Source organism: Lygodium microphyllum, chromosome 27 (genome assembly GCF_053477565.2).
Source record: "Lygodium microphyllum isolate KBCC chromosome 27, Lygodium_microphyllum_v1.1.10, whole genome shotgun sequence".
NCBI lineage: Eukaryota > Viridiplantae > Streptophyta > Polypodiopsida > Schizaeales > Lygodiaceae > Lygodium > Lygodium microphyllum.
In genome coordinates this window covers 59964597-59977781 of record NC_141161.1, presented here as the reverse complement: position 1 = coordinate 59977781, position 13185 = coordinate 59964597, and the positions used below count along the sequence as shown (strand labels likewise).

Genomic DNA, 13185 nt, shown 5'->3' with positions numbered 1-13185 from the left:
CCACCAAGATGCCCGGATAATTGTGCAACCATGGGAGATGCCAATCTCCTCGATAAAGAATTTTGTAACATCAGTCCAAGGATGACTCTACAAACAAAGGGCTTCTTAGAGCTTTCATATGAAGATTGACATCCAATAGAGCAGCTCTTTCCAACCGTTTTGGAGTAGTAATGTGCTGCCAAGATATCCACACCTAACCTAAATAATTGCCCTTTTTTCCTATAATATAAAGTAGATGGGTTGCACCAATTCCAAAAGACACTTCTTAGTCAAAGAAAGCAGGGGGTAAAAAATAAGAGACCATACTAATCATGATAGATTTAGCCACTTTGAGCCGCACATGAAGAGGCCAGCCTTGAGATTTCCAATACAGAAACCTATCATGGGTTCAGGAGGACATCCAATCAAGCAATGCTCAAGGAGGGACATCCACACCAATGGGATATCCCAAATGCCCAGGAATATCTCCTTTAGAAACAACTCCTTGCCAACTAAATTTTGCAGATCACTCTCCGTGCAAGAGATCATTGTCGATTTCTGAGCATTAATGCGAAGGCTCGAGACCAAACCAAATAGTCATTGCCTAATTGACATTGGTTCAATTAGCCTTAAGAAACATAAAAGAATCATCTGCCAAAGATTGACCCAAAAGTTGGGCACCACTAGGGAGAGATAAATCAACAATCTTCCCATCATCAGCCAACTAATCCAACAAAGAGATCATGAGATGAGTGACCAATGCAAGCAATAAAGGACTAAGAGGGCATCCTTGACAAAGAGAACAAGATAAAGCAATTTCATATGTGACTAACCCATTAAGTGCAACATGTGCCACTGCATCCTGGCTGATGATGTCAATGAGAGAAGCATACAGGGACCAAAAGCCCATGGTAGACATCAATTGCTACATGAAAGACCAACTGACATGATCAAAAGCCTTTTCAATATCCAACGAGATCATAATCACCTATTGGCCAGAGTCTCTCTCTCTCTCTCTCTCTCTCTCTCTCTCTCTCTCTCCGCCCCCGTGAGTGAGTGTATATTAATGTATAGAAATATTTACATCAGGCCTTAAGGCCAACCAAACAGAAAGGATATAAGTCTCACATCAGACCGTACAAAAATAGCACACTTTTCAGCACAGAATGATTGATTGTTACAATGATCACCTCCCCTCTCTTTTTATAGTTGAAAAGGAGAGCCAAAAGGATCTCCATGCCTAGGCAATGGAAGAGATTCCATAAGACATGTGGGCCCCAAAAAATATTTGGGTTGGGACAGTCCTTATAGGTTGGGTCCAGCCTCTGCCTTAGAATAATCCAGGTTCACAAAGTCTTTGGACAAAGAGTCAAGAGGAAGGTCCAAGGTCGATCGAGACTCTACCTTTGCTTAGGGCCAAAAAGATCAAGTGTGCAAAAACACTCAAAAAAGCAAGAAAAAACAGTTTTTTCCCATTTAAAAATCATGTTTCAATTAGTTGTTTCACTCAAGGTATTTCATGTTTCTATGAAACATTTCAGCCATTACAAGCATTTCCCACTTCAGTGCCAATGAAACGTGTTTCATGCTTACCATGGTCCATTCTAAGTCTTGAGGGTCCAAAACACCATTCAGTCGTCTTACAGTTCCCCTTGAAGCAACATTAAGATATTCTAAGGCGCTTGCATTGATTGCAAAGCAAGCACATTGCTCTGAGGAACCCCCCACATCCGTACACACACTGACACAAAGTCTACAATGTTGCTGCTCATATGAAGATTGTAATAAAGCCATCTACAAAGCTATCATATGAATCTTGACATCCAACAAGGCACCACTACCTATACACTTTTGCATGGTAGTAGCACATTGCCAAAAAATACCTAATATAAACGATTTCCCTTCTTTTTCAATACCATAAAATGGAAGGGACACACCAATTCTTGCAATGACTTCTGTTGTCAAGGAAGGAAAGGTAAGAAGTAAGAAATCATACTCGTCATCACTAGTGAAAATCTTTGCAACTTTGAGGTGCACATGTAGAGGCCTACCCTGAGATTGCCAATACATAAACTTGCCATGAATGCATGAAGACAAGAAATTGAGAAAAGGAGTCACATCCACACCAATGGAATATTCCAAGTGCTAGCAATCTCTCTCCAACAACAGAAAAAATCCTACCTTGTCAACCCAAAGCATGCAGGTCTCTCTTTGTACAACTAATAAGTGGACCTCTCTCTCTCCCTCTCTCCATCCATCCATCCATTTATATACATATATACACACATGACAAAAGATGACGTACCAGCAAGACAGTAGGGTTTGCAGGGAGGAACACGGAGTGAACTCGGCAAACATGGAGAAGATAAGAGAAGAGAGAAGAAACTCTAATGAATGGAATGATGAAGATCTGAATCATGGAGTGAATGTGATACAAGGGAACAAGGGTGTTGTAGCACAAGGAAGATAATGAAGACAAACACGAACAGCAATGTCCTCTTGAAGGGGTGTGAGGGTAGTGGAGAGACTAGAGAGAAGAGGTGACGGACTAAATGAATCAGCCGTGAAGAATGAGTGAAAGAGTGGCCTATAAATAGGCATAGTCAATCTAGAATGGCACCCCTTTTTGGGACTCCAAACCCTGAACACAAAACGCAGAAATGCAAAAACGCAAACTGCGGGTGAAGAGTGAAGGTTTTCTCAACACCCCCTCTCAGACCCAAAAAGGGAAACAAGAGAAGAGTGAGGTGAAGATGCAATGCTACATGCTGAAGAATGCTCATGCAACAGGTGCCACTTGGACAGTGGGAAAATTGTTCACTTACCCAAGCGCACTAGTACAAAGATGATGAGAACATGCAATGCATAGGAGGAATGTCGGACTTTTTGTGGTGCCGAGAACCATAAGGATATTCCCGGACTCGATCTCGAGAGGTGGCTCCATGCTGACCAAGTAACCAAGGCAAGAAGAGAAGAGGAGGAAGAAGATGTAGAGGATCCTAAGATCCAAGATTTCCACCAGAAAGGGAACCTGCAAAAAGAACAATAGACAGAGTGAACTGGAGAACCCGAAACTCAACCTCGAGAGAGAAGCCACTAGCTCCATGCATCCATGCTAGAAGGAATACCAAGGCCTCGTCACCAAGTCGCGGCTAAACCTCAGAGGTCCCAATCTAGGTGGTACCTAAAGGTCTTGGATATTAGTAGAAGAGATGACTGGCCGAAGACAGCCACCCCAAGAAAGTAAAGGATGGGTGAAGAACTTCATGTTGAGTAGTTTCCCCCTCTCAGATGAGAGGTGGAGGGGCCCCTACTGAAGTTGAAGAAGAAGTAGATGCCCCCTCTGAGGGCAACATCCCCCTCTGAAGTAGATAGGGAATCCAAAAACTCATGGATCACGGACACTGAAATGTCTGATAAAGAAGGAAGTGCCGCCAGTCGTGCCGAAGAAGGTATCTGGGTATTGAAGAGCTCCCAGAGGTAGCCTCTCGAACCTGAGTAGTCAACGGTAGGGAAGGGTGGTGCTCAAAATGAGCAAGAGGTGGGCAACAGTCGTTGTCTCTCAGTGGACCGGACTGGGTAGCCAAAGCAGAGGAAGGAGTCGAGCAGCCACTATCTCTCGAAGGAGCCGACTGACGAGGAGATGGTATCAAAAAATCATTATCTCTCGATGGAGCGGACTACAGATCCGTAGGTCGTGGAAGCCACTATACCTGAAAATAGGTGGGAGAAGACTACCACTAGCATTACGACAATCTCTAGGAGATCGTAGCACCAATCGATCCTCCATGTGCTTGAAAAGACTTAGTGTGCATCGGATGCATCTTATTGCCTTGAGCATAGTACTCTGATAGCCGATGCAGAACGATCTCTGTGGCCTAGAAAGAAGAGGTGGCACAAGGAATGCCTGGTGGAAGACACATATACTCCGGGGGATGGGGAGCAAAGGTCAAAGTCGGCAAGCATTGGTGGTATGTTCGGTGATGCCACAATAGGAGCACTCAGTAGTCTGGTTATCTATTGATAAAGAAGCCATGGATACTAGTGTGCCTTGTTGAAGAAGGAAGAGGTCAGCCACCATGAACCACAAACCGCAATATCCGCCTCAAGGGGTGTGAGGGCAATGTAAAGCACGAACTGCAATGTCCGCCTCAAGGGGTGGGAGGACAGTGGAAGGGTTGGAAGTGAGCTGCTAGTGGGAGGAGGATGCGACTAGCAGTAAGAGGTTGCAACCAATTGAAAAATGCTAGTGAGGAGAGAGAAAGACTAAAAACATAGGCTGTAAGAGAGAGAAATACTAAAAACGTAGCCTACAAGAGAGAGACTAAAAACGCACGAAAAGACAGCAATAGCAGTCAACATGCTAAAATCAACTCTGAACACTATGTGATAGGCTGGAAACAGGTGCCAGACTATTGCAAACAAAATGGCCAGCTTGGATCATGATGTCCTCCGCATCCGGGGTATGGGCAGCGAGCTGAAATACCTGAAATCTGCAAAAACAAGATTGTTTTCTGAATGGAGAGTGATCAACAATAGTCGCTCTACTGTAAACAGTTGCAAACTGCGGGTGGAAGGCTGAAAACAAGCACCAGACTGTAGATGATAGCAAGGGACAGCTAAGACTGCGATGTCCTCCACGAAAGGGGTGTGGGCAGCAAGCTAAAAACAGCTGAACCTGCAAAAACGAGATTTTGATACAACGGAAGAAAAAGAGAAGTGGATGCCGAACCCGTCACCGGTCTTTGCCTTCACTGCAGTGGAGGATCTTTGCCGTTGTTTGAGCAGATCCAACTCTGATACCATGTCAAAAGATGACGTACCAGCGAGACAGTAGGATTTGCGGGGAGGAACACGGAGTGAACTCAGCAGACATGGAGTGTGAGATGGAAGGATCGAGGTGCAGCCAGGATTCAGTAGACAGTGTGAGAGTGAGAGACAGAGTTGAAGCACGACACCCAAGAGAATAGACTGAATGAGTGTAACCAAAAAGTACAAAGTACAACCCTTAAACCTTAGGGTTGTAGGGGGTGTTCACACCCGACACACACTAAGTGCCCAAATGTGTGTAACATAAGCACATAAGTACATATGACAATAAGACCATAAGTCTGGGGGAAAAAACCTCTCCTACCGAGAGTAAAAAGTGCCCCAGTGTCCTACTGATCACCGACACTCCCATATAAGCGTAGGCGTAAGTGAGGCATGAGTCAAATACCCAACAAACCCCCCTGAAGTGAAGAGTGATCAAGAGTACAAGGATCATCCGCCACCAAAGGATATCAAATTTAAAGCATCACGAAATGCTTCAAATTTGTCACGAGGAAGAGCTTTGGTGAAGATGTCTGCCACATTACTGATGGTAGGACAATAGACAAGGCTGATATCACCTGCATGTAGCCTCTCTCTGACAAAGTGATAGTGAATCTCAATGTGTTTCGTGCGAGTATGAAACACTGGGTTCCGTGCCACTGCAATGGCACTCTGACTGTCAATGAACAAAGGAGTAGGCTCAGTAACAGATACATCCAAATCAGCTAGCAAGCGTCTAAGCCATACGCATTCAACTATGGTAGTGAAAGCTGCCTTGTATTCAGCTTCACATGACGATGTGGCAACAGTAGATTGTTTCTTGCTAAGCCAAGAAATGCAAGAAGAGCCAAGAAAGAAACAATTGCCACTAGTGGAGTGGCGTGTATCATAATCACCAGCCCAATCAGAATCACTGTAAGCATGTAACTGCAGTGGTCCCCCCTTGGCATAAAGCAACCCAAGAGAACGAGTACCCTGCAAGTAGCGAAAAACACGCTTGACAGCTTGCCAATGTGACATACGTGGCTGATGCATATACCTGCTCAAAGCTGAAACTGCAAATTGTATGTCCGGCCTAGTATTGCATAGATAGATAAGACATCCAACTGCAGGAGCATATGTATGTATATCAAACAAATCACTGTCATCATGTAATGACAGTTTCAGTCCAGGTTCCATGGGAGTACAAACTGGCTTGCAATCCTATAAGCCAAACTTCTCAAGAAGCTGCCCAATATACCTTGACTGTGATAGCCCAATACCTCGAGCATTATGTATGAACTGGATGCCCAAGTAGTAATGCAAATCTCCCAAGTCAGACATGTCAAAAGTTTGCTGCAAATTTTGTTTGAATGCTGAAATCTGATCAGCATGTGTTCCAGTGAGCAAAAGGTCATCAACATAAAGACATAAAATCAACATAGATCCCCCTTCTTTACGTACGTAAAGGGTAGACTCAGATGAGCTGTTTAGAAACCCCTGACCAAGCAAGAAAGCATCTATTTTTTCATACCAAGCTCTAGGAGCTTGTTTCAAACCATATAGTGCCTTTTTGAGCTTGCATACCAAATGTTATGAGCCTTCAACTGCAAAACCAATGGGCTGCTGTACATAAACTTCCTCCTAAAGTTCCCCATGTAAAAGTGCAGTCTTGATATCTAGCTGATGCACTGTCCAACCATAATGTGCAGCCAAAGCAATCATAGACCTGATGGTCGTCATACGGGAAGTAGGAGCAAACGTCTCCTCATAATCAATGCCCTTTTTCTGTGCGTAGCCTTTAGCTACCAGCCGTGCCTTGTATTTATCAATGGATCCGTCTGCTTTTCTTTTCAATTTGTAGACCCATTTCGTTCCAATGGCTTTCTTCCCAAATGGCAAGGACACCAAATCCCAAGTTTGATTCTTAGTAATAGAATCTAATTCATCTTGCATAGCTACCATCCAATGCACACTGTGTTGTGCATCCTCATAACATTCAGGCTCTTCATTATCAAAAGTACTTGCTGCCATAATAAACTCCATGGTATGTGCTGAATCATGCAAACGAGTTTGCCTTCTAGTACGACCACCCATGGGTGCATCCAAAGGACTATCTTGCATAGTCTACAAATACCATCTAGGTAACTGTCTAGCATCCTGACTGTGTGCAAGCTCTTGCTGAATTTCAGTTTCAGCATGATGCTGAATATTTCGATCAGCCAATGGCTGAATTTCTGCACTTTCCATAGGAGCAACTGGTTGAACTTTAGGTTAATTTTCTGAACCTCCAGCTGAATCACCAAAAGTAATGGGCAGCAACCCTTCAAAAACATCACGGGCAGCCTGATATGTGTCCAAACCAGCCAAGGATAATTCTGATTTTTCATCAAAAACAACATCCCTGCTGAGAAAAACCTTCTTTGTAACGGGATCATAGAGTCTGTAGCCTTTGCTCTCATTGCTATATCCCATAAAAATGCACTTACAGCCTTGTTGTCCAATTTTTTTCTAAGTACCTGTGGAATATGGGCATAGGCAAGACACCCAAAGGTACGAAAGTGACCAACAGAAGGTTTACGGTGTTCCAAGCCTCAAATGGTGTGATGGTCTTCAAGGCTTTGGTAGGGCATCTGTTCAAAATATGACAAGCACACATGACTGCTTCCATCCAAAAACTATGAGGCAAGCTCTTTGCCTTTAGCATACAACTGGCCATCTCCATGAGTGACCGATTTTTCCTCTCTGCTACCCCATTCTGGTGTGGAGTATAAGCTGTAGTATACTGATGGACTATGCCCTTCTGCTGCAAAAAAGAATTCAGCATAGAGGACATGTATTTCCCTCCTCGGTCTGAACGGAGAGTCTTAATCTTGCATCCAGATTGGTTTTCAACAAGTGCACTGAAAGCCAAAAATGCATCATACACTTCTGACTTCTTTTTCAAACAGTAGACCTAGCAAAAACGTGTAAAGCCATCAATGAATGTCACAAAATAATAACAACCGCCTTAGAAAGTGTCCTCACCCCCTAGATCTAGGCCCTCCACAGGCTATTCCTCCTTCCCCCTTCTTTGTCTTCTCCCAAGCTACTCTTAATATCCTTGTAATGCAATATCATCTAGTCCCTTCGATGCTTTGATCATATTTCTCTTTTGTGGCATAATACAACATGATGATCCACCGATTATCCTCTATTAGATCTACAATGGATATCCCATTTGATCAAATCCCAAATTTTCTAAAAAAGACTTGACTTTTTTTATCTCCTCCACGGGCTAGTGGTGCTAGCATACTTGTCACTTTTAGGCATTTGGTGATAAGCCTCCTTTTTGCACTTGCTCACACATAGAGATCCCCAAAAAGCAAAAGCAAAAATAGACCAACACTCATGCACACAATACCTAATAATGCTTATATACACCTGGACATTGTGTTGAGCTAAGAAATGCATTCCATGCTGATTGGCCATTTAAATTGCCCCAAAACAAGCTTAATTTAATGAAAACCCTAAAATGGGAAGTGGTAAGATAGAGTTCAATGAAACCTTAATTTGGGAGGGTCCGTCCTCATCTATAAATAGATAGGCTGCCCCCATTCAGTTCCATCTCTCTTCGATGTAGGTTCTCACTCTTTAGAGGAGCTTTCAGTCATCTGTCTTTTGCGTTCGCACCTCTAGTGTGTAGGCGACATTTGGCAGCTCATCTCCCTCATCAAGCGACCTTCTATTGTTGCGTTTGGACCTCTCCATCACCTAGCAGCAGTTGGTAATTGCATCTATAGCTTGTGTATAGTGTCTTTCTCTCTAGAGGTGACAACTTCCTCCATCAAGTGACAACTCCTCTACATTAGGGGACAATCACTAGCCCTCTTTCACACCTGTCCAACGTGCATTTGGTGCTCTAGGCCCTCCCAATGACATGGTCTGCATAGGCCCACAAACATCTGAATGCACCAACTGCAATCTGGTTGTTGCTCTGAAAGCAACATCACGAGGAAATGAGAACCGATGCATTTTCCCCAAAATGCATCCCTCGCATAAGTGCTCAGGAGGTCTCTCCAAGGGAGGTAAACCATCCAGCATCATCTGAGTACGCTGCAAAAGCATCAAGCTGCCAAAGTTTACATGCCCCAAACGAGCATGCCATAACTCCGCCTGTATCATAGCAGGAGTAAGAGTGGATGTCAAGTATGCTAACTGATCTAGTGAAAGAGCATCCAACTCATATAAACCATGACACAAAGATCCTGTCAAGACCAAAGTCATGCATTCTTTTTCTCTAACCATGCAACGGTCATCATCAAAGGTGACCTGCAAACCACAACGTGCCAAAGAAGAAATAGAAAGCAAATTCTTCTTGATTCCAGGCACAAACAAAGCATCCTACAGGCGGAGAATAGAGCCATCAATGGTTGTGAGCTGAATCTCCCCAATACCACGAACAGGGTATGATGCATTATTGGCACACTGTACTGATTTCCCAACGGGAGGTGCACTAACTGAAGCAAACAAATCTCTGCGAGATGTAATATGTCTAGAAGCACCACTGTCAAAGAACCAAGTGTCAGCATCCTCTGTAGAGCTAAGTGCTCTATCGGCCTAAGAGATGTCATAACTGCAAGTGTAAAAACAATAGTCCCTGTCCACAACAAAGGACGCGGACTCACTAGCAGTGGAAGGAGTAGTAGAAACAGACATCCCTGACTCCTTCTTCTTCTCTTTGGCAATGCGCTTCCTGCACTCAGTGATATAGTGACCGGGCTTCTTACAATAATGACATTTTCCTTTTTTTGCTTGCGTCCCCCCTTGTGTCTGATTCTCCGATGTGCCTGAAGTGCCAGAACTCTGTGGAGCATTTTTCACCTTGCTGTTTTTGCCTTTCTGTCTTGCCACAAAAGCCTGCTCAGAGACTATAGCATCCACACCACTATTTTTCCGTGTTTGCTCCTCCTCTAGAAGCAAACTAACCAGCTGAATAAAAGTGAGTGGGTGCTCAGCAATCCTCGTGGTGAGGTTCAATGCAGTATGAAAAGACAAGTACGAAGGAGGTAAGGAATTCAAGGTGGTGGATATCAACTGTGCATCCGAAAAATACTCATCTACATTCATGAGCTGCTCCCTCAAGTCCTGAATCTTATTTAAGTGATCCTGCATAGAATCACCTTCATGCATCTTCAGAGTTTCCAACTCTTTCTTCAAGAAAGAGATCCGAGTCTCATTCTTTCCTGCAAACATATGCTCCAAAGTCAGCCATGCATCTCGTGAAGAAAATGCCGAACGGATATGAGGTATGATGGACCGCTGAACTGCCAGAGCAATCAGCGACAAGGCCTGTGCATCACGTATATCCCAAGCTTTTTGAACTACAGTTCTTGGAGGAAGTGGCTGAGGTGGAGCGGGCTGAGGTCCCCGTTGTCCACGTGCGCCATGGGGAGGAGGAGTAACGGGAGCTACAACTCCCGGTCGAGTTTCCTCTCCACTGACATAATCCCATAAATTCTTGGCCACTAATACATTCTTCATCATGAATGACCAAAGCGAATAGTTATTTCTGTCCAATCTGTCTTCCTTGGATACATACGTAAAGACATCACCTCCCTGATTTGCCATGATGACAAATTTCCAAAGACAAAATGAGCAATGTCAAAGCAGTATGAACTGGAAACCTGCAAATTTCCAGAAATTGCAGCAAACACGTTTCTGCAATTAATGTGCAAGGGCGTACTCTGTCAGAAAACTGTCTTTTAAAGCACGCTTCCCAAGGTGCAAACAGTGCACTGCAATACTGTTATCTCAAAATCCCCAAAATTTTTGCCAAAATTTCTGTCAAAACAGTCTTTCTGTGATGACTGTATCAGCAGTTTAAATGCAACTGTCCACAAAATACACAAAAGCCCCAAAATTTCTGATGATCCAGTCCAGAAATTTGCATGAAATTTATCCCCCACCTCTTCTGTGCTTACCGCGTATGAACCTCCTCTTCCAGAGCTGTGTTCTGGGCTGAAATTTAAAAAAAAATTGTTTAAAAAATGTACCTGACGTGGAGCAGGCTAACGAGCAGAGTGGTGGGTGCTAGTCAGACGGGCGGGCGGACAGTCGCGTGCTGCAGGCGTTGACTCGTAGGACTATCGCGAGCTGACGTAGAGGTGTCAAACGGCGGGCAGGACAGTCGTGTGGTAGGTCGTCGGGCGAGCGGGCTGGCTAACTCATGGACTGCAACAACGAATAGCGCGTTGGCAGACGTCGGCTCCTGCTGCTGACGTGACAAATGCGAGCTGATTGTGCGCTGGCGGACTGCAGTGTCAGACCCTGTGCGCTGGCGAACGAGCAAGCTAATGCGAGCTGACTATCGGGTGGAGCTGACGTTGACTCTATCAGACGAGACTGACGTTGCGCTGGAGACAGGTTGCGTGGAGCTGTGCGCCGGCGGCCTGTAGCAAAACTTGCGTGGGCTGCAGACTGCAGACTTGCACACCGCAGGCAGAAGCTAAGTTCAGAGCTGTGCTCTGATACCAAATGTGAGATGGAAGGATGGAGGTGCAGCCAGGATTCAGTAGACAGTGTGAGAGTGAAAGACAGAGTTGAAGCACGACACCCAAGAGAATAGACTGAATGAGTGTAACTAGAAAGTACAAAGTACAACCCTTAAACCTTAGGGTTGTAGGGGGTGTTCACATCCGACACACACTAAGTGCCCAAATGTGTGTAACATAAGCACATAAGTACATACGACAATAAGACCATAAGTCTAGGGGAAAAAACCTCTCCTACCGAGAGTAAAAAGTGCCCCAGTGTCCTACTGATCACCGACACTCCCATATAAGCGTAGGCGTAAGTGAGGCATGAGTCAAATACCCAACATGGAGAAGAGAAGAGAAGAGAGAAGAAACTCTAATGAATGGAATGATGAAGATCCGAATCATGGAGTGAATGTGATACAAGGGAACAAGGGTGTCATAGCACAAGGAAGATAATGAAGACAACCACGAACCACAAACTGCAATGTCCTCTTGAAGGGGTGTGAGGGTAGTGGAAAGGCTAGAGAGAAAAGGTAACGGACTGAATGAATCAACCGTGAATAATGAGTGAGAGAGTGGCCTATAAATAGGCACAGTCAGTCTAGGATGGCGCCCCTTTTTGGGGCTACAAACCCTAAACCCAAAACGCAGAAATGCAAAAACGCAAACTGCGGGTGAAGGGTGAAGGGTTTCTCAAAAGCCCTCCCCCAAGTATCTTCTACATTTTTCCACTGATGGTTTTGTGATTCGCATGAGATACATGGACACACGTATCCCACAAAGTACAATGTGCTGTTGAGACAAGGCAGCAATAGTAAATGACTGATTTTCTTTAGTTCTTTGCATCTACACGCTATTGAGACAGGGCAATAGCAATAAATGACAAATTTTCTTCAGTTCTTCGCGAAGGAAGTTTGAATTTTCTCTCCTCAACATTCTCTCTCATCTCCCAGCCTTTCTATAAACTTGCTCCAAAGATTACAACATTGAGATCACCAGAGGCTGAGAATTTTCAGATTTCTCTACTGTAAATCCTAATCTACAACAAAAATTAGGGTTCAGCAGCAACCTCGAGAAGCGTGCCAAAAATTGGAAGGTCCAAGACTTGGATTCAACAAGGATGAAGTTGTTTTTAGTCAAATTCAAGTGGAGAGACTAGCCAATCGATAAATTTGGGGTATTTTTCATCTCCATCAAAGTGGCAAGGTGAAGGCCAATTGACTTTCCAAATCAAGGGGCAAATCAGATTGAAGACTTGTTGGTCATTTTGAACAGCAAGGAAAGTTGGAATACCGAAAGGGATTGGGAAAATCCCATTGTACATTAACTTCTTCTTCAATTAAGTTAAATAAATACCAAAAGGAGCGCCAGTTTTGGGGCCAACAAGGTGTCCAATGTCCAAGATTATATGGTAAAGTGTGCATTTCAGTTTTGTGAGTTTGTTAATTGCTGTAGATAGTGCTTAATCAGGTTATTTACCACCCTATCCGAGGAGAAAGGCTGGTTTCATAATGACATAGAAAAGACTTATAATCCCAAGGGAGGCACCTTGGGGATACACTACAGCACATCCTAATTGACTTTTTTAGAGCTCTATATCTGCATTTGACACCTTAGACTGTACTCTAGATCAACCTATGGTTCCACTACAAGAAGTCAACTTAGACAAGGCTACCTCGAGATACAAAGCACACTGCCAATGACCTACTGGGTCCACATCCATGCCTAAGACACCATCAAAGGATACAAATAATAACGGCACACCATCGAGCAGCCCTACCTTGATGCTTCAACTTATCCATGTTTAATAGACCCATGAGAGATATTATAGATGAGATTGACCATATCAATTATGTTGAGCTAAAAATGCGTTAACCTGACTTAAACAGCCCCAAAA

The 13185-nt window shown here is 44.1% G+C and overlaps 1 protein-coding gene across 2 annotated transcripts in view; it reads right to left on the bottom strand.

Annotated features, from left to right (window-relative positions):
- Positions 1–13185, bottom strand: part of LOC148012364 (peroxisomal fatty acid beta-oxidation multifunctional protein AIM1-like) — a 117815-nt gene that overhangs the window by 60085 nt on the left and 44545 nt on the right. The window lies entirely within an intron of this gene.